Genomic DNA, 21,302 nt, shown 5'->3' on the forward strand with positions numbered 1-21,302 from the left:
TCTCTTCACTCTTGGATCAGTTTTTTTTTTCTTATTCTTTTAATAATGGAAAATAGTTTCTCCATACTTCTTTGGGAAAGACAGGAAACCTTTTTTTTCTTTTTCTGTTGTGATTTAGTGTTAAGTGTGAAGTAACCAGTAGAGTATTAACTATGTATCTTAATATACATAAACAGCTTGTCTGTAGACAGATGGAAAGATGAAGTAATTCAGTAACTTTCAGAGGAGGGCAAAGGGAAAAAAAAAAACAAATGAATAAGAATTTCATAATATTCTTTGCAATCTACTTCATTGCCTTCTCCTCTTGCCAGACTTTTGAAAAAACTGAGACTATGTAAGAGTGAAATGTATATTCTGTGTTTTTCAGGAGGATTTAAATGAGAAACAATGGCATTGTCCAAATTAATAAACTTGATTCTTGCCAGGCAATGGTTGCCTAGGTGTAGAAGCAGGAGGACAAGGCCTGGTGTGGGTAACATAGTGGCTAACACCTATCTTTGTTAGCCTCACTGTCCTAGAGATGTGTTACAGTGTTTTCTAGTTGAAGGGTATACACTTTAAGAATATGTGATTTATGGTTTGTTTTTAATTTTCAACTATTTCTTTTTTTTTTCTTTATTTCTTTTTTTTTTTTTTTATAGAGAGATCACAAGTAGGCAGAGAGGCAGGCAGAGAGGCAGGAGAGAGAGAGGGAAGAAGCAGGCTCCCCGCTGAGCAGAGAGCCTGATGCGGGGCTCAATCCCAGGACCCTGAGATCATGACCTGAGCTGAAGGCAGAGGCTTTAATCCACTGAGCCACCCAGGCGCCCCTCAACTATTTCTTAAATCTGAAAAGGGTCGGTGGGGGAGATCAGTGCCATATAATCACTGAAACATATTGAATGAGTGCTCTGTAGGTGAGGCTTGTCTATCATGGATACATTTACTTTATGAGGCTTCAGATAAAAATTGCCTGATACATCTCTAATGATTAGGAGATAATTATTCTGCTCCGGTGCTTTTGTCTCTGGTAACCATAGTTTAGCCAGTTATCTGGGGAAACATCTTTGCTCTGATTCCTTGGAAAGTGTGAAGTTCTCTGACTGGGTTATGCTGCTCTCCTGTGCTTCATCAGTACGCATAGAAGTCCCATTACCTGGTGGTGAGGTAGCTTCAAGAATGTGGTACTGGTGCACCTGGCTGGCTCAGTCAGTAGAGCATGAGACTCTTGATGGGGTCGTGAGTTTGAGCCCCACATTGGCATATAAATGTTTACTTAATTAAAATAATAAGAATAATAAAAGAATGGAGTACTGTACCAGAGCAAGGACTGGTGATTATATGGGCTGTTTGGTGATTATGTAGGGGAGATAGAAAATAAAAATAAAGGGAACCCTATATAATCACGAACCAGGAAGGTCAGCACACGGAGGTCAGCACCTTACAAAGGGTATTAGGAGAAGAGAAACAGACTACATTGATACAAGGGCTGAAAATTAAAATGCTGGTAGTGTTTAGCAGAAAAGTTATGGTAAAGGAAATACCGTTTGAAATTGTGCTGCCTCCATACAGTATCTCATTCATCTCCATGGTAATCCTCCCTGACACACTGCGGACGTTCTTCCCAGAATTAGGTGAGGAAGCTGAGGCGTGAGATTATTTAGTGACTTCCTGGCTCACGCAGAGATAGCGAGAACCAGAACTTCCATGCTGAATTTTCTTTCAAGCTGCTCTGGGACCTCTTCTGGCTGTGTGCTTGTTATATATATTTGTTAACATTTATGAGGGTTTCACAACTACCACAAGAAATTGCTTTGTCTAGGAGGAAAACTGTGATGTGAACGGTACTCATCCCATAAAAAGAGACAATAGACTGACTTCTGATTTAGGTTTTAGGTGACTTTCATCTAAAATTTTCAGTTCATGTCATTCATTTTGGAGTAAAATAGGTGTGATTGCTTCATGTAAGTACTCTTCAATTTAACTACTTTGTGAATTTCTCCTCTGGATCTATTAATGTCTTTTTAATGCTTCAGTATCTGACAACCATAGTCCCTTACTTAAAAATATATTTCTTTTATTAATAAAATAGTTACCATAACTTATTAGTCAATTTTTAAAATATTTTACAGATGATCGATAACCCTCAAAATTTCTGTTAAAGCAGATATGTTGAAAAGAAGATCACTGAAATTAATCTGTAATCAAGAAAGAGCAAAATGGACAATATTGTGTTCAAGTGTTTGAAGGGCATATCATTGTTTGCTAAGAAAATATTAACATTTTTGAAGCTTTTGTAAAATGATGTGATCTCTAGATTGTACATTTTGTTACAGATGTATTTTCTGTTCTGGTTATTAGTAGTAGGGGAGATGTTTATAGGGCTAAATGTACAGATGTTCAATCACATTGGAAAAATAAAGAGAAGAACAAATAGCAACAAATCCTCAGCACATGCTGCCTGGCTTGAACACAGTCTGCCCAGTCATCCTCCTTCAGTCAAACTTAAAGGTAAAGGCTGTATCCCAGATGTCCTTAATCAGCACAAATATCATTCAGTCTAATGTTCTTCCCATGGCCACACCTTCCAAGACTCTAGTATTAACAATTCAGTTCTCATTTTAATTAATTTATTTATTTTTAAATATTTTATTTATTTATTTATCAGAGATTACATGTAGGCAGAGAGGCAGGCAGAGAGATAGGAGGAAGCAGGCTTCCTGTCGAGCAGAGAGCCTGATGCAGGACTTGATCCCAGGACCCTGGGATCACGACCTGAGCCCAAGGCAGAAGCTTTACCCAACTGAGCCACCCAGGCGCTCTAGCACAGGTTTATTTTAAATCAACTGGTGTTTTCAGCAACTGTAGGGATAATAAAATCTGGTAATTTACCACCCTCAAATTAAAGCAGTAATTTATAATTGAATTGAAAGGTTTATTTGATTGGATTGTCTAAGCAATTCAGTCTAAATCTAATCTGATTACAGAGCTTGTGGGTGGGAAGTACAAGAGAACCCATCCAGGTGGTTGTGACTCCTGGGGAGAAATTTACTGATGTATCCACTGTGTTTGTAATTGTGCCTACCACCAGTGAGTTTTTATGTGATAGTTATAATTAGGTACATAGATGGCCTGCTTAGGTTATTTTGTCATGGATACTTTAGATAAACATAACAAAAATAGTATCAGATATCATTCAGTCTAATGTTCTTCCCATGGCCACACCTTCCAAGACTCTAGTATTAACACAGCTCTAGAAAGATATTGTTATCAGATTATGTCTTTAAGTGACTCATTCTATTTGCTCACCTTTGAGAATAAACGTTCAAAGGACTTTCATGTAGAGGAAATTTGTTGATTGTAAAATGATGATGAAAAATAATTCATTGTATTGGAAGCCTCAAATCTTGCTTCTCAAATATTTTTGTAGGCTGTATTGCATATAGTATCAATTCAGTCTCATGTTTTACACAAATTGCTGGGACAGAGGGAGCTACCTGATGGGGAAATATTTGCTGTGAGTCATTCCTGGTAACAGTAATGGTACAGATGTTCTCTTCTATATGAAGAAGTTGGTGATGGGAAGTTGAGTTTATCCTCTGTGCCCCATATTCCAATGCACAGTGCAGAGTTTCCAAAACTGACATGATTATAAAGATCTAGGCCTCTCCCAGAAGACTTGAATCAGAATTCCAAATGGTGGGATCTAGGAATATGTATTTTTCACAAAAACCTTAGATTATAAAAAGAATTACATGAAATGATCAAGAATTCTATTTCATAATATTTTGTTGAAGATTTTTGTATCTATGTTCATGAGAGATATTAGTCTGTAGTTTTCCTTTCTTCTAGTATCTGACTATTTTTAGTGTTGTCTAATTCTGGCCTCATAGAATCCATTAGAAAGTATTCCCTCTGCTTCTAACTTCTGAAAGAGATTGTGGAGAATTGATATCATTTCTTCCTTAAATGTTTGGTAGAATTCACCAGTGAACCCATCTGGGTTTGTTGCTTTCTGTTTGGGAATGCTATTTTCTCTTTAATGGATATAGGCCTATTCAGATAGACTGTTTCTTTTTGTGTGAGTTTTAGCCGATTGTGCCTTCCAAAGAACTAGTCCCTTTATCTGGGTTATTAAACTTGTGGGCATAAAGTTGTTCATAGAATTCCTTTATTATCCTTTTAATTTCCATGGGATCTGTAGTAATGCTCCTCTTTCATTTCTGGTACCAGTAGTTTGTATCCTCTTGTTTTATTTATTTATTTATTTATTTATTTAGTTTGGCTAAAGACATCAATTTTATTAATCTTCTGAAAGACCCAGCTTTTTGTTTTGTTGAATTTTCCTTATTTACAATAGTCAAATTATGAAAGTATCTCAAGTGTCCATAGATAGATAAATGGATAAAGAAGATGTGGTACATTTATGCAACAGTATATTATTCAGCTGTAAAAAAGAATAAGATCTCGCCATTTGCAATGACATGGATGGCACTACAGAGTATAATGCTAAGTGAAATAAGTCAGTCAGAGACAGACAAATAGCGTATGATTTCACTCACATCTGGAATTTAAGAAACAAAACAATTGAGAAAAGAAAAGAGAGAGAAAGAGAGAGAGACATGACCAAGAAACATATTCGTAACTATAGAGAACAAACTAATCATTACCAGAGGGGAGGTGGGTGGGAAGATGGGTGAAATAGGTGATGGGGATTAAGGAGTGCACTTGTCATGATGAGCACCTGTTGAGGTGTGAAATGTTGAATTACTGTATTGTATACCTGAAACTAATATAACACTGTATGTTAACTGTACTAGAATTCAATTATAATTAAAAAAAAGAGAGAGAGAGAACCTTAGATTATTCTCCTGATCATGCAAATTTAGGAACTTCTACATTGGTGGCTACTATAGGAAGCCTCTTGGCTCTTTAAATTATAGCCAACATCTTCATCATATTTTCATCTTTCTGAGTATATCTATCCTAGTTTGTTCCTAAGGAGGGTGCAGGGCAAGTATTGTTACCTTCATTCTGTAGCTATTATGTCAAGTTACCTAACTAAGCCAATAACTCTAAAGGTTTTGGTTGATAAGAAGAACAATCAAAGCTTTTGGGAGGGTGAGGGCTGGTTAGCTACACCTCCATAGTCACATGCCTAAGAGTAAGAAGAGCATGTTTCAGATGATAGTCTGTGACATATATGGACACTTGTTAGACATTTATTACAAAGGCAGGCACAAAATGCATCTGTAATTTTGATGAAGCACCAGCACACTCTTCTTTGAGGTCCCTTAACCACACTTCATAAGAAGATTCACTTGAATCCCACATGGAAACATTTAGAGTTGTATTCTGTGCCCTTCAGAACTATTGGCTAGACAGTGACTGATCAGTGACAGTGACTGAAAGCCCCGTGTTGTCCTTAAGGACCTTGGGGTGTAGGCTTTAGTTGGTCCCTATATTCTGTTCAGGCAGTGGTGGAGACTGTATCTAAAACATTCAAACCAATCCATATGTTTTGAATACCATTAATTTCAAAAGAGAGCCTAATTCTAACATTATGTATGCTAATTATCAAGTCACTAGAAAACCCCTTTATGATTTTAAACTATGTTGTTTCTTTGCCTAGAAAGAAACCCTTTATTTTATTTTACTGGTAAGTCCTATTCATTCTTTCACACCATCTCTTGTTGGAAGTAGTTCCTGGTTCTGCAGGATTTTGTTACTCAAAGTCTAGTCCACAGTTCAGTATCATTGTCATTACTTGGGGACTTGTTAGAAATTTTCAGGATTCTTAGTCCTACTCAAGACATGAATCTTGTCCAGAATCTTCCTTTTTACAAGATTTCTGGTGATCTGGAAGCAAAATAAACTTTGAGAGACACTATTCTAGAACTTAGGTGCTCCTCATTTGTGCCTCCTAATATACCATAAAATTGTGATCATGGCTCTATTAGAACAGTTAATATCTTTTTGCCTGTTCTTCTAGGTTAGTCACCATGTCTTACTCATTTTTGCTCTCCTGTCACCTGGCACATATTGGATGCTTCATTCATGTTGAATAAGTGAAAAAGCAAGGTTACCCATGCATAACAAAATTAGTTGTTTAAGTCTAAATGGAAGTTTCTCAGATGTCCCTTTGGCTTATGTGGCCTTACACACTGAAAGTGTGAATGAATAGAAAACAGTATATTGGTCAGCTTTCTAGGTCTACTGGTGAGAAAGAAGTGATTTTTGGACATAAGAACCATATAGCAATGGCATGATGGGAAATGTATGATTTGGTTTCTAGATATGTGAATGGTCTTAGGGAGAAAGCAGAGTCACCTAAGGCAACAATGTGTGCCCAAGATTCTGAATATTTTTCTATCCCAACATACCCAAGAGATTAGACAGATTTTCAGCAGTAAGAACAGCTAATTATAACAGAGGTTTTCACTGGGACTCCTCTGTTAACTGTATAAATCTGCTACAACCCATATCCCATCTTTTTTTTTTGGCTCACTGAGATAAATGGTGGATTCAATGTCTGGTGTTCTGAGTGGGGAAAGAGGGCTGAGAGATAGTAGGTACCAAGAGCACATCCTGAGATTGGAATCAAGTGTTAAGAATGAATGGATAGATTCACATATTTAATCCAGAAGGTTAGGTCTAAGTGTCTAGAAAATTAGCATAGGGTAAGAAAGAGCAGGTAGTAAAGGTCCTATCAGAGTGAGGGCTGGTCCAAATCCAGGTCTTCAGGCACTTAACAACTGGATAGTACTTGTTCTACATCTTTCTCAACCAAGTATCTTGGGGTGGGCACTGTTAATTAAGGCCTAATGGTGACTAAGACTAGAAGGAGGGTTTTGGGTGCAAAAACAGTTTGGCAATGACCCAGAATCTAGTGATCAGATGTAGACTAATATCCAACCTATAATTAAGAAGAAAATGTTTTTCTTCCCGTGGTTGGTCCTTAGGGGCAGTTATTACAAATTTGTGGCAGGAATGGGAAGTAATATTTACAGAGGGGAAGGGATTTCAGAGCTAGTCAAATGCTTGGCCTAAGGCAGGGGATTTAAAAATAGAATACCTAGGGAAGCCAGCAGGTGATATATAAACCAAAGCTGGGATGGAAGAGACAGTGATGTAATGACAAACAAATACCCCATTTGAAGGGTCAACTTTAACTGGTAGTATCATCTGGGAATCTGGACCCCAGATTTTGCAAATATAGAAACGAGCATCTATCTTTTAAAATGAAACATCTCCATTTTTAATGGCATCTCCATTTTTAATTGGAAACTAATTTCCAAGGTGTATAGAATGCCATGAGGGCTAGAGTCCCTTTGGTAGGTACTGGTTTGTGATACCTAACCTCAGAAGACTTTTTGGCTACATATTGCAGGATTTCTGTCTCCTGGGTGCTTTAGAGGAGTCTCTTTGTTTCTTTTTATTTATTTATTTATTTATTTATTTTTAAAAGATTTTATTTATTTATTTGACAGAGAGAGATTACAAGTAGGCAGAGAGAGAGAGAGGAGGAAGCAGGCTCCCCGCCGAGCAGAGAGCCCAACGCGGGACTCGATCCCAGGACCCTGAGATCACGACCCGAGCCGAAGGCAGCGGCTCAACCCACTGAGCCACCCAGGCGCCCTCTTTGTTTCTTTTTAGAAACCACAAAAACATGAGTATAAACCAAAGGGAGCAAGAAGCCAGTTAGTTAGGGCTTGTCATTGAAATGAAGTCAATTAATCATCTCACTCTAACCACCTTCTAACTCACTAAAATAAAAAGCAAACAAGCACAAATGAAACCAAACAAAAGACAAAAATAACTGCCCAAACCTCAGCTTCTCCCTCAGAGTCTCCACCGATGGTGTCAATCACCTACTAAGTTATTTAACTAAGAAACTTCGCAGGGTTTATGACTTTGTTTTGCCTCAGTCTTCACACCTTGTGATGACTCAGGGCCAGCAAATGTCACCTTCTGAACTTGCATGGCTCTTCTCCTTGTCTGTCCATCCCTATTGCCATTGCTCTACACCAGGTTCTGTTGTAATTTGCCTGGATTATTCTGAAAGCTTCCTTATTGGTATTTCTAACTGATTTCGTGAGGAAACAACACAAATGCTCTATTTCTTTCCAGTGAGGCACGCTGTCTGAATCCACATATGGGCTTAGCAGATCTGATCTTCTTACCTTGGGTGACCCAGACAAGAGCCCAGAATATTTTTAGTCATGGTAGGGGGTCTGCTAGAATAATTCCCAGTTCCGAAATTAGAACAATGTAGCACACAGTCAGTGCAGTCTGGGAAATCTCTTTTTCCTCTTCCAGTTTTTATGTGTTAGCACTAACTGTATATTCATGTTTTTATGAAAGTAGGGTCATGAATTAGGTGAGTTTCTGAAAAATGTACAGTAATGGTATAAACCAGATCAGGCAAGGATTGTTTTGTACCATGTGTCTCACCATTCCCCATGGCCTATTAGAAACTTAAATGTCCATTCTTTAAGTGGATTTCAGGTTCATAGATCAAATAATTAATTTTAGATAGAACATGGAACTGGGGAGAAAGTGATCTTCTCATGGTTAGGTCATCCTCTGGTCTTCAAGTTTAACTTGGGGAGTACCTCCAGAGGCCTATATCTTTCAGGACTAATCTAGAGATGTCCTAGCAGCACCAAAATCTCTGACACTAATTTTTCTAATGCTAACTTGAAGGGGAATGAATGATTTTAAAGAATTAACTAGAGTTTTATAAATGAAGTAAAAATGAGAAAGGACAAAACAAAACAAAACAAACAAAAACAAACAAAAAACCGAGAAAAGAACCCAAGTAGGGATTTGTGTACTAACTTGTTTTTAACTAAAAAGCCCTATAGTTAGACTGCCTGGATTTTATAGCGATGGGTTATACTAGTTACTTACTAGCTATGAGAGATCAGATAAGCTGCCTATCCATAATAAGTATTTTATTTTATTTTATTTTTTATTTTTCATTGTTTATGCACCACATCCAGTGCTCCATGCAATACATGCCCTCCTTAATACACACAATCAGGCTCACCCAACCCTCCACCCCCATCCCATCCAAAACTCTCAGTTTGTTTCTCAGTGTTCACAATCTCTCATGGTTCATCTCCCCCTCCAGTTTCCCCCAACACCCTTCTATGTCTTCGTGTTATTCCTTATGCTCCACAAGTAAGTGAAACCATATGATAATTGACTCTCTCTGCTTGACTTATTTCACTCTGCATAATCTCCTCCAGTCCCATCCATGCTGATACAAAAGTTGGGTATTCATCCTTTCTGATGGAGGCATAATACTCCATTGTATATATGGACCATATCTTCTTTATCCATTTGTCTGTTAAAGGGCATCTTGTTTCTTTCCACAGTTTGGCGACTGTGGCCATTGCTGCTATGAAAGTTAGGGTACAGATAGCCCTTCTTTTCACTACATCTGTACCTTAGGGATAAATACCTGGTAGCAATTGTAGGATCATAGGTAGCTCTCTTTTTAATTTCTTAAAGAATCTCCACACTGTTTTCTAAAGTGGCTGTATCAACTTGTATTCCCACCAACAGGGTAAGAGGGTTCCCCTTTCTCCACATCCTCTCCAACACTTGTTGTTTACTGTCTTGTTGATTTTGGCCATTCTACCCGGTGTAAGGTGGTATCTCAATGTGGTTTTGATTTGAATCTCCCTAATGACTAATGCTGATGAGCATTTTTTCATGTGTCTGTTAGCCATTTTTTTATTTTTTATTTTTTTTATTTTTTATTTTATTTTATTATTTTTTTTTATTTCCAGCATAATAAAGCTAGAATTCAACCACAAAAGGAAGTTTGGAAAGAACCCAAATACATGGAGACTAAACAGCATCCTTCTGTTAGCCATTTTTATGTCTTCTTCGGGGAAGTGTCTGTTCATATCTTCTGCCCATTTTTTGACATGATTATCTGTTTTGTGTGGGTTGAGTTTGAGGAGTTCTTTATAGATCTTCAATATCAGCCCTTTGTCTGTAGTGTTATTTGTGAATATCTTCTCCCATTCCATGGGTTACCTCTTTGTTTTAGTGACGGTTTCCTTTGCCATGCAGAAGATTTTGATCTTGATGAAGTCTTAATCCCCTCATTTGTACAGTGGGGAAAATATCACCTACCCCAAATTTTGTGATGAAGATTCAATAGGAACACACATAAATCTCTTGGCAAAGTAGCTAAATATAATAGGTAATTAATGAATTTTAACATCTTTATACTTATTTCTCAATGATAGTCTATCCCTTCTCTATGTTTATCAATATAAAATCATTTGAAGCATACTCTTAATAAAAATGCATACATTTGGAGGAATCTCAAAAATAAAATGTTCTTAATAACGTTTGAAAATATAGTCTCATGGTTCAGAATTCAAAAAAGAAAAAAAAAAAGGAGCTGAAAGCCTTTGTATCAATCACCTTTCTCAACTAGGTAACCAATGTTACCAGTTTTTTGATTATCCTACCAGAGAAAATGGATGTGTCTGTAAGCAGAAACAAACATTTTTTTCTAAATTGCTTTTAAAAGTATTTTTGAATCTGAACTTTTAATCTATATGAATATGAAGAATTATTATTGTTTTCATAAGGAATGGAGGTGGTGCCACTTTGATACAAATATGTCTAATATAATTTTTCTAAGATCATATCTAACACTTGTTTAACATCTAGGCTATAGAACTGTGGGACATATTTTATGGCTTTCGTATTTGTGCCAAACATTACATTTTATATTGAATTTATATGACAGTTCAATATGGTTAGCCCCAGATGATAAAGAATTTACTGTACTTAATTAAGTTAAATGCAAATCTATTTTCCTTATAAAGAATATTCTCCCCTTTGCAAGACATAGGAATCCTGAAATTAGCTCTGGTATTTTCAGTGGGTTTCGAAACTAGTCCCTGAAATAAGGTAGCAAAATACCATGGTGAAAGGGCACTTATGAAAGGAGTTTTTTGGAATTATTGTTCTTTCTTCCCTATTCATGCACTCAAGACTAAATACAGCATTTCCAAACTGTAAAAAAAGGTATTGGCTACTGAAAAGGTAACAGCAAACTCTATGCAGGGCAGCTTCCAAACAAAAACACAACATGTTAGGAGTATGGGTAAGCCTAACTGTTTCTTTTAAAATACCATTCACAGGGCCACATTCACCCTGCAAGCAGACTTTGCTATGGGAGCATGAAGTCTTGAAAACTGTAGTGAATTCTATGGGTGCCCCTTATAGACCTCCACTACCAGCTGGAGTGCCCCTCCACTCCCATCCTGAGTTCTGTAAGTGCTGCAGCTTAGGCTTGCTGCCACCTGCTTTTGGAGAGGAGCCTTCAGTTGAATGGGAACCATATCCTAAGAGGTGACAACCTCAAGGAGCAGTCTTCAGCCAATGATGATGGACTGACACAGGTATTCTTAAAGCCATTCCCTTTGCCTGGGGATGAAATAACTCTGAGGAGTTCAGCTGAAGCTAGACTCCCAGTGAGAGCTCATCCTTTTTTAGAAGTGAAGAGGAGCAACTGGAGAGCAGAGGGCAGATGTTAGGGACCTCATTTAGGATGGCATGGTTCTGTAATAATTATGGCAACATTTTTTTTTTTTTTAAATGGCAACCCTCTACTGAGCAAAAGTGAAAGGAAGCTCCCTGTCTGTTCTGCTTCTACCTCAGCCTTCCTAAGTCTGCAGTAAACCAGTTTTCAAGTTGGTGTTGTTGGATCCCAACTCATCAGCAATGTTTTGTGCTGCCCTCAGAATGGCTAACGTTGTTCCTTGTACCATTAGAATCTTGGTGATATTCCCTGCTCATACGTGACTCAGTGTCACTGATGGAGCTAAAATACTAGGTTTTTTTCTTTCTTTCTTTACTGAATGTCTAAAATTCAACTAGAGGAATTGAAAGAGGGGGCCACAAATTAAAGTAGGAAGACAGGAACACCTGCTTTCTACCTATTCCCTCTTCTTTGAAGGCCTTCAGTTCTTATTCACAGACTAGGTTCCCAAGTTTTGGTCGGGTGCTATTTTTATTTATTTTTTTTAAAGTAATAACTTCCACAACAGTGGGAAGCAAGTAAAGGTAAGTGGGGTTTAAGTGACTTGGTGAAGTTCACATAATCTGGCATAGCTTTAGGAACAGCCTATTTCCTGACTCCCCAAATGTGCAGGCAACTCTAGAACCTAAAAGAGGTTGGATAAATATTTTTAGCATTTAATAAACCTTGGAAAACAGCAAAAAAGACATTCAGTATGACACAGAGTGATCTCTGTGTGCCATCTGACTTTCTACAGCTAGGCTAGAGTGCAGATCTCTTGATAATGCAATTTGCTGTCTGGGAACACCACAGACTAGATGTCCTGAAAACCTCTTCACTTCCATATGATTGTCCACTCAGAAAACTCAAGAGTATCTTTAAGAATTTTATTCTTAATAAAATTAAGAATTTTATTTTATTATTTAATTTTATTAAAATAATAAAATATTATTATTTTATTTTATTTTATTCTTAAGAATTTTCTTTTAATCCAGCAAGTATATTCTCCAGCAAGTATATTCTTAAATACACTTGCTGGGTTAAAATAAAATCATTTGCATAACTCTAAACCAACAATGTGCGGTTATGAAACAATTGGTTATTCACTCCCTGGAGCTGTGGAGAAGCAGCCCTTACTGCTGATCAAGGGAGTTCTTTGTTACCACCTGAACACGAGAGCAGTTAATCTCTAATTGTTGGTTACAGATATTTTATGCACCTGTAGAGTGGACAATATATATTCGTTCTATCAAATTTCTAAAGGGTGGTGTTCAGAGATGATGCAATTTTAACTTTTGTGTGCTTATTATGAAAATATACCTCTAGGTTTATGGGTTTGTCAGTGAAAATTGTTTGCATTTACTCTGTACTGTGTTTACAGATATGTTTGGGTATATTCCTACCATCATAATTTTTCCTTATGATCATCCGTTTTTTGTGGCTTTGTCCCTTGTTTCTTATTTCTTTTTTCATCCTCCATACTTGGGGAAATTTTACAGTCTACTACTTCAGTAATTCTCTTAAATTTTTAATATACGTATACTTAACCAACATTTGAACTTAATCAGCATCAACCCTTTTCCAAAATAATACAAAGATTTTAAGAAAATAGTGTCTATCTCCTCTCCTATAATGTATGTCATACTTATTCTAGCACTTTATTCCCAGCTTGATTTTCTTAACCCTCTTCTCTCCAATTAATGACTTGTACCAATAGTTTTTACTAAGACTTTCTAATTTTATTTTTCAAATTCTGATTTTATTTGCTTAGTGTTGTTTCTAGCAGTCTACTCCTTTATTAGAGGTTCAGTTTTCCTTTCTGCAGAAATGTTCTTCCGCTAATTCTTGTAGTCAGAGTCTGAAAGAGAAAGCCCATGTTTTTGGTTATCAATGTATTTTTGTTTTTCAGCTTTTAAATGATTGTTTAGCTGGGGATAGAGTTTGACATGGACAGATATTTTTTTCTTAGCACACTTCTTTCAGTAGTTACCTCTTTGACCACTTGTTGATATGAAATCTCTTATACATATAATCGTTGTTTCCATTTTCTTTTGGTTTCCTCGAAGATTTCTTTCACTCTTTTTTTTTGGATATTTTATATTTTATACATTTGTATTTATATTTATTTGATTATTTTTGCTCCTTTTAAAAAAGATTTTTAAAAATCTTTATTCATTCGACAGAGAGACACAGAGTGAGCAAGAACATGAAAGGGGAGAGTCAGAGGGAAAGGGAGAAGCAGACTCCCTGCTGAGCAGGGTGCCTAACGCCGGGCTTCATCCCTGGACCCCAGGATCATGACCGGAATCAAAGACAAGTACATAACTGACTGAGCCACCCTGGTGCCCCAAATTTGCTTCTTTTATATGGAAATTTGTCAGTTATGATCTGTTTGAATATTTTTCTTTTACCATAATCTAGATGCTGTTCTTTTAGAATTCCTACTTGAGCTTGACTTTCTTCATTTTCTTGTTCCTGTTTGCTAATCTCTCATATTTTACATCTCTTTATCTTCTTCTGGTATATTTAATAATTTTTTTCATGTATTTTCTAGTTTGCCATTTCTGTGTTTAGCTGGTAGTCTGATATATTACCTGTCCTGAGTTAAGTTTTTTTGTGTGTGCATGTGTGTGTTTGTGTGTGATGTTATTCACACAGAAAAATGTGTCAGACATTTCTAGTAGTAATATAAAATGCATGTGCTCTCCACTTAGGTAATAAAACAGATTATGACTAATGGCTTAGAATTCTCTCTCCTGTGTACCTCTCTCCATTCATACCACCAATTGCCAGGTAGCCATTGTCCTGACTTTTTGTTAACTATTTGTTTTAGAGTTTTACAGAGAAACAGAGCTATTAGAATGTACATGTGCTTATGTATATTTACAAATTGGCTTATGTGATTATGGAGACAGACAAATCCAAAATCTGTAACATTGACCGGTGGGACAGAGACCCACGGAGTAACCAGTGTTGCAGTTCATTTACCAGTCCATACCATCTTTGTTTATCTATCCAGAAAACAAAACAAAACCCTCCAAACTTCTGGGGCAGGAATAATTGTTCCAAACAGTGGACCAGGAAAGGTAAGAAGAGGGAATCTTGTAGAAATCTAGTAGAAATTAAACTGCTCCTGAAATTCTCTTTCACCCAGTCCTAGAGTTACTAGTGTTGCCAGTTCCAGAATCTTTTAGAATTCTGTGGTAGTGTGGATTTGGTTTTTAGTTTTTCTGTCAAATTTGTATTCATCTTTTTCTGGTCTCTTAAGTCATTTATACTTGTTCTGCTTCCCAGCTTTCAAAATTCAGTCACGTTGGCTCCCCCACTGCTCTCTCCCTCTTTGTAGAATAAAATGGTATTTTTTTTTTTCCTGTATGTGCAAGAGTGAATAAAAACTATGTGCATGTGTTCAATCTGCCATCATAGCTTTTATAGATGTTCTATTAATTCTTCTTCAAATCACTCTGCTACTTTTTAGAGTGATTTCATTAGGGTTCCCATTCCTTATTATTTTCTTTATTTTAAATGTACCGACTTTATCATTTTTTACATTGTTGTACATGTTTTACATTGTTGTTTACATTTTACATTTACATTGTTTTACATTTTTTACATTTTTACACTGTTGAGTCCTCCACTTGCTAAAGTGAGACTTGCTTTATCAAGGCGAAACTATTTCATTGTGTGGTCTCTAATTTTATAGACCGTGAGCTTCTCTCATCATCCAACACCTCCTGCCCCCCATCACCACTCCTGTGGGAGTTGCCTGTCTTATTCATGGCAGAAATGTTGCTGTCATTTTGCATTTCCATCTGCATCTCACCTGCTCCAGTCTAGTCATTATGTTAATTTCTTAGCTTGAGGCGTCTTGCTTCTCATAAATCCTGTAAATTCTTATTCCATGTGTGCATATTTTGGAGGTCTCACTTTCTTGTGGCAGTCTTCTTTTGATTGTTTCTATTCAGAGACCTTCCTTATGGTTTGTCTAAGCTGGTGATGCTTCTTACACTGAGAAGCCTTTCCTTCTAGGCTCCTGGCTTGAACCAGAATATCCTGTTCTGGTTATTGTCTGTAAGAAATCAATACCTTGTGTCTTAGGTTGATTGCCTCAGAAGGAGACTCTGAGATGAGGATTCATGTGAAAGTAATTTATTAGTAAGTGATGCCAGGAAAATAGGGGTTTGGAGAAATGGAAAAGGAATTTGACAAAACAAGGGCATGGTATCAAGTAAAATCCCACCTAGGAAGCTTTGGCTTAGGTCTGAAGTGCATATTGGAGGGTCACACCTTAGAGCCCTCCTTATCAGAGTGAGGGGGGCCATAGTATTATGAGCTCTCGAAGTGGTTCTAGCAGTCCGAGGCCAGCTTCCTGACAAAGAGATGAAGATGCTAATTGAAAAGTGCACAGGATATTTGGGCACACAAGTTGGTAAAAAATCCCAAGGACCATGGGTGGAGCACTGCATCCTGGCCTGTCCCTGCCTGGGGATATGTCACAGCCATAGCTTGTATCTGGATCTACTCTGCAGGCTTCCTTCAGTAGCAGTGCATTGCTTTGGCATGGGGAGAACTTTGACTCTATCTTTATGTCCCCTCTTTGTTTTCTGGGACTTGGACATTTCCTTTCTTTTTTGTTTTAAGCCATTAGAACAGGGGTTATGCTTTTCCCAGTTCCATGTTTAAAGTGGACAAGTGTGGGGGTGCCTGGGTAGCTCAGTGGGTAAAAGCCTCTGCCTTTGGCTCGGGTCATGATCCCAGGGTCCTGGGATCAAGCCCCGCATCAGGCTCTCTGCTCAGCGGGGAAGCCTGCTTCCCTTCCTCTCTCTCTGCCTGACTCTCTACCTGCTTGTGATCTCTGTCTGTCAAATAAATTTTTAAAAAATCTAAAAAAAATTTTTTTTAAAGTGGACAGGTGTGTCCATATTAGCACATTCTATCATGGTGTAACATGAAGCCTAATATGTACGTATCACTTAAATAGAAAAAAACACATTTCATTCTGGGTAAAGCCATATAGGCTGAAAAGAAGTGATTTGGATTCTATTAGAAATTATGTGCCAAAAAGTCCTAGAAAGAATTGTGGAATATGGTGATTTGGCCTTTACTTAAAGACTAATTTGAAATTTGGTACTAGTCTTATGCAGTTGTGAATAGAGATTTTGTTTTGTGAAAATTATCTCTTTGAACTTTATATTTCATTTTATTAGTAACATTTTGAGGATAATCAAAAGATAAGTAACTTTTTGAGGATAATCAAAAGATATTTTACCAAATACAACTTATTGTAAAGAGTATGGTAAAACTTGGTAAGAGTAAAAAGACCATATCTTAGATGAAGCAGGTTTATATTCCCTCCCATTATCCATTCCTTTACTTCCTAAGATATCATTGCAATATGAGAGACACAGGCATGCTAGATAAGTAAAATGATGCACAAATGAAATCTGGAGGCTCATTATTGTAGCATGACTCGTCTCTTATGGGGTTTGATCTGATTTGTGAGGACGTGCAGGAAGAGATGTTTTGTGTGTGTGTGTGTGTGTGTGTGTGTGTGTGTGTGTGTGTGCTTTAAACAGATTTGAATGAATCATGGTCCCCGATAAATTTGTCTCTGGAGGCTTAGGGCTTAAGCAAAGGATGGTTTTCTTTTTAGAAGACTCTCTCAATAAAATAAGAAAATGAAAAGTGAAAGAAATAAAATGAATGGAAAAACACATAATGGACATGAACTCTGGAGTCAGACCTGGGAAGGCTTCTTGCTCAGCAGTTCTAGTTCTGTCATCTTCCCCAAATCCCACTACTCTGTGTTAGTTGCAGGTTCCTCCTCTATACAATGTGTGTGATAAGCCTACCCACTTCTTGGAGTGTGGTAGGGACCTGATAACACCGTGCTGAACTGTGCCTGTCACAGCACCCAACCCCTAACTAGAGTTTAATGAAAGGTGGTGACCACGAGTATTATTGCATCATTGGTATCTAAAAATAAGGGCCTACAGGGTACATATTTCTGCTTGACAGCTACTTTAAAGTCATTAACATGATGTCCATACAGAATTATAATAGCAAATTTGAATAATGTATCCATCTTTCCTTCTTTCCTTCATCCTTCCCTTTCTTCCTTTCTCTCCCCCCACACCCCTCCTTCCCTTCCTCCCTCCCTCCCTCCCTTCCTTCCTTCCTTTCTTCTTATTCTAGAATGTGTGTTAGATTTAAATTCAGAGTATATAAATACTGCCCTTCTCATCTCAATCATATGTTTTAATACAGTCTTTCCAAAATCCCAATGAAACTACGTAGAATTTCACAGAAACCTCTCTAGGTTAAACATCAGTTTCAGCTTGCCCTCTTTGACAAAACACTGCACCTGTATCTTGAATTCAGAATTCCTTCCTTTCTTTCGAGAATAGCAAAGGAAAATGATTTCCTAATTCCAGACACAATGGCGCTCTGTGAATTTAGTCTATTAATTCACTATAGGCCTTAGCTAAATCACAAACTGAGGTTGTCATTATAAAATGAATCATAGGGGCGCCTGGGTGGCTCAGTGGGTTAAAGCCTCTGCCATCGCTCAGGTCATGATCCCAGGGTCCTGGGATCGAGCTCCGCATCGGGCTCTCTGCTCAGCAGGGAGCCTGCTTCCTTCTCTCTGTCTGCCTCTCTGCCTACTTGTGATCTCTTGTCTGTCAAATAAATAAATAAAATCTTAAAAAAAAATGAATCATAGACTTAAAGCAAATGAGCTAATAAGCACACAAGCAAATACAACCAGAGGATTTGCATTACCAAGTAAAATTGCTGATTTTCTGAGCTGACTTGGACTAACAACATGCTCATGTCTCAGGTCATGGACCAGCCCTGCATAGGTTAGGTTAATAATCCTAGTTGATTTTATTATGTAAAGGTTAATGATAGACGGGCGAGTGTTGATCTGTCAGTTTACTGTATGTTTTAAAATCATGTTCCTAAAAAATGCTCAAAAGTCAGAAAGCCACTGGACATTTTTCTTTACAAATGGATATTTGTTGATGATTTTACTATGACAAATAGATACTAGGGACTTCTTTCCAAGACTAAAATTTATTCTGTGATAGTATTTTCCTAAATGAGTCATGATATTAATATTTATCTTTCTTAAATTCCTCAGAAAGAGTCTTTGTAAGAAACAATATAAAACTGATAATGTCGGGGCGCCTGGGTGGCTCAGTGGGTTAAGCCTCTGCCTTCGGCTCAGGTCATGATCTCAGGGTACTGGGATCGAGCCCCATATCGGGCTCTCTGCTCAGCGGTGAGCCTGCTTCTCTCTCTCTCTATCTCTCGCTTTCTCTGCCTCTCTGCCTACTTGTGATCTTTGTCAAGTAAATAAATAAAATCTTAAAAAAAACCAAAAACCAAAAACAAAACAAATCAAAAAAAACCTGATAAGGTCAAAATGCTCTTTGGATCACTATTGATCAAAAACTGGACATTATTTTAAATGATGTAGAGGAAGCCATGTTGGTGATATCTGCAAGGTTTGGACATTACTGAAATATTATTGGAAAAGTATCCACATCCTCAATTTACTAGAAGTTAGTAAATTTGGACACTTATTGATCAAACAGTTTTTCAACTCTACTTCTTATGTAATGTGGAAACATTGATCTCTTGGGCTGTTGTGAAGATTAAATAAAATGATATATTTGGAGTTCCTACTCATTTCTTGCTATTGAATAGATCCTCAATATTGGGGTTCCCTTTTCTTTGACTCTAAGTCCAAGACCAAGGCAATGTTGGAAATTTAAATAAAACGACATATGGTCATGAATAATACACAGTAGAAATAGCCTAAGTGTCTAATACCTGGTGCAGACAGTAAAAGTGAGGAAACCCTGATGAGGCAGAGATCACCAGCGATGCCATATTCAATTTATAATGACACATGACCTAGCATTTTGGTGGAGCCAGTGTGGAGAGGAAAAGTATTTATTATAACCTTAATGTTCAGTTATGTTTTAGGGCTTTCTACCTTTGAAAAGTAATTTGTAAATAATGAATATACCAAATATTGTGGAACTAGAATATTTGTCATTTTAGTGCACTTTGAGTGCATTGTGTTGCTGAGTCAGCTAAATGGCATAGTTTGTTTATCATATCCATAGACATATTCTAAATTCCTTTCTCAGAAAGTATGGTTAAGACCAATTTATTTTTAGAGTGTATAGAATTTAGCAGATTGACTATGACATGGTAAATATGAATTAGTTTTACCAGTGATGATCTCTAATTTAGACCCATTCTCAAAATAAGCTAGTTCTGAATCTTCTATAAATTGATACTGTACTTAATTAAGTAATTAAGATTTTAAGTGAGCACAGTTTATCAAGTTATAGTAAAGTGTTTCACTGTAAGTACTACTAGAAGGCTCTGGCAGGAAAACCACAGTTCTCAGGGATGAGGTTTTTTTTTTTGTTTTGTTTTGTTTTTTAGTATAAGTTTCCTATGTCATCTCCTGTGACAGCATTTGAAGCTTTCCATGAGTGGTTTCCATCAGTTGGTTAAGCATGTGCCTTTGGCTTAGGTCATGATCCCAGTGTCCTGGGATCTAGCCCCTCATAGGGCTCTCTGCTCAGCAGGGAGACTACTTCTCCCTCTTCTGTTCCCTCTGCTTGTGTTCTCTCTCTCTCTCTGTCAAATAAATAAATAAAATCTTAAAGGAAAAAAAAAAAAGATTTTCCATGAGTTGAAGTCACTGATGTAAAATAAAATCCAGGTGGGCACAATCATGAGAGGGGCATACTCAAAGTTTGAATTAGCCTAAGACTCATTTGATCTGTACATTTGATCAGAAATATACTGAATTTAGGAAGCATTGTGGCAGGGGTTGAGAAGAGATGGGTCCAAACACTGGTCTGTAAGTGAAGACTGTTAATGTTAGCAATAAAAAAAACAACTAGTCATTTCATAGGGTTGTATAAAGATAATTCATTTTTCTAACAGGTGGTTTTTAAACGCCTCCTAGTGTCATGCACCATGTTGAACATGTGACTGAATAAAATCAAGCAGGATCTGTGTTCTCATAGAACTTGAGAGACAGACACACAGACACATACATAATGCATGTAGAATCATTTTGGGGGGAAGGTTCTATAAGGGAGAAAAATATGGTTCTGTAGCTAGGCTGACTTGTCCAGTTTGGTAATGGTTCATTGAGGAAATGGCTTTAAACTTTTTGTTTATAGAATGAGTAGGAAGCGAGGCATGAAGAGAAGTCCCAGCAGAGGGAATAGTGTTGTGCAGAGGACAGAGGGAGGAATGACTGAGAGAAGGCCTGTGTGTGAGTGCACAGCAGAAGGAGTGAGAACAGCCTGTCATGCACTGAGACTTGAAACACAAAAATGGCTTTGAGGGCAATATTAAGGATTTGTGTCTGTCCTTAAACAATGGACAGGCACTGAAGAGCTTTAAATTATGGAAGGAGAAAATCAGATTTTGTGGCTATAGAGTGCAAGAACAGCTCATAACGGGCAGGGAAACAGGAGGTTGTTATGTGAGCAAGTGATTGCTTTGACTAGGGTGTTGCGAGGTTTTGGAGAGAAATGAAATAATCTGAGCGGTGCTTCTGATGAATTCAGTGTAAGAGTGGCTGGCAGAGAGGCATCAAGCCTGACTCCTCTCCTCTGTTACTGGGTTATCTGTATGGTTGGATGGTGCTGTCTTTTGAGAAAAGAAACCACTGCAGAGGAGGGAGCATAACTCAGTTTTTAATATGTTACATTTGTAATATTTT

At 37.4% G+C, this 21,302-nt stretch overlaps 1 long non-coding RNA gene and 1 pseudogene across 1 annotated transcript in view; one reads left to right on the forward strand and one right to left on the reverse strand.

The window, feature by feature from the left end:
- LOC116586948 overlaps positions 1-21,302 on the forward strand; it is a 250,271-nt pseudogene that overhangs the window by 22,603 nt on the left and 206,366 nt on the right.
- LOC116586951 overlaps positions 1-21,302 on the reverse strand; it is a 48,725-nt gene that overhangs the window by 7,876 nt on the left and 19,547 nt on the right. The window lies entirely within an intron of this gene.

The sequence above is a fragment of the Mustela erminea genome, chromosome 3 (genome assembly GCF_009829155.1).
Source record: "Mustela erminea isolate mMusErm1 chromosome 3, mMusErm1.Pri, whole genome shotgun sequence".
NCBI lineage: Eukaryota > Metazoa > Chordata > Mammalia > Carnivora > Mustelidae > Mustela > Mustela erminea.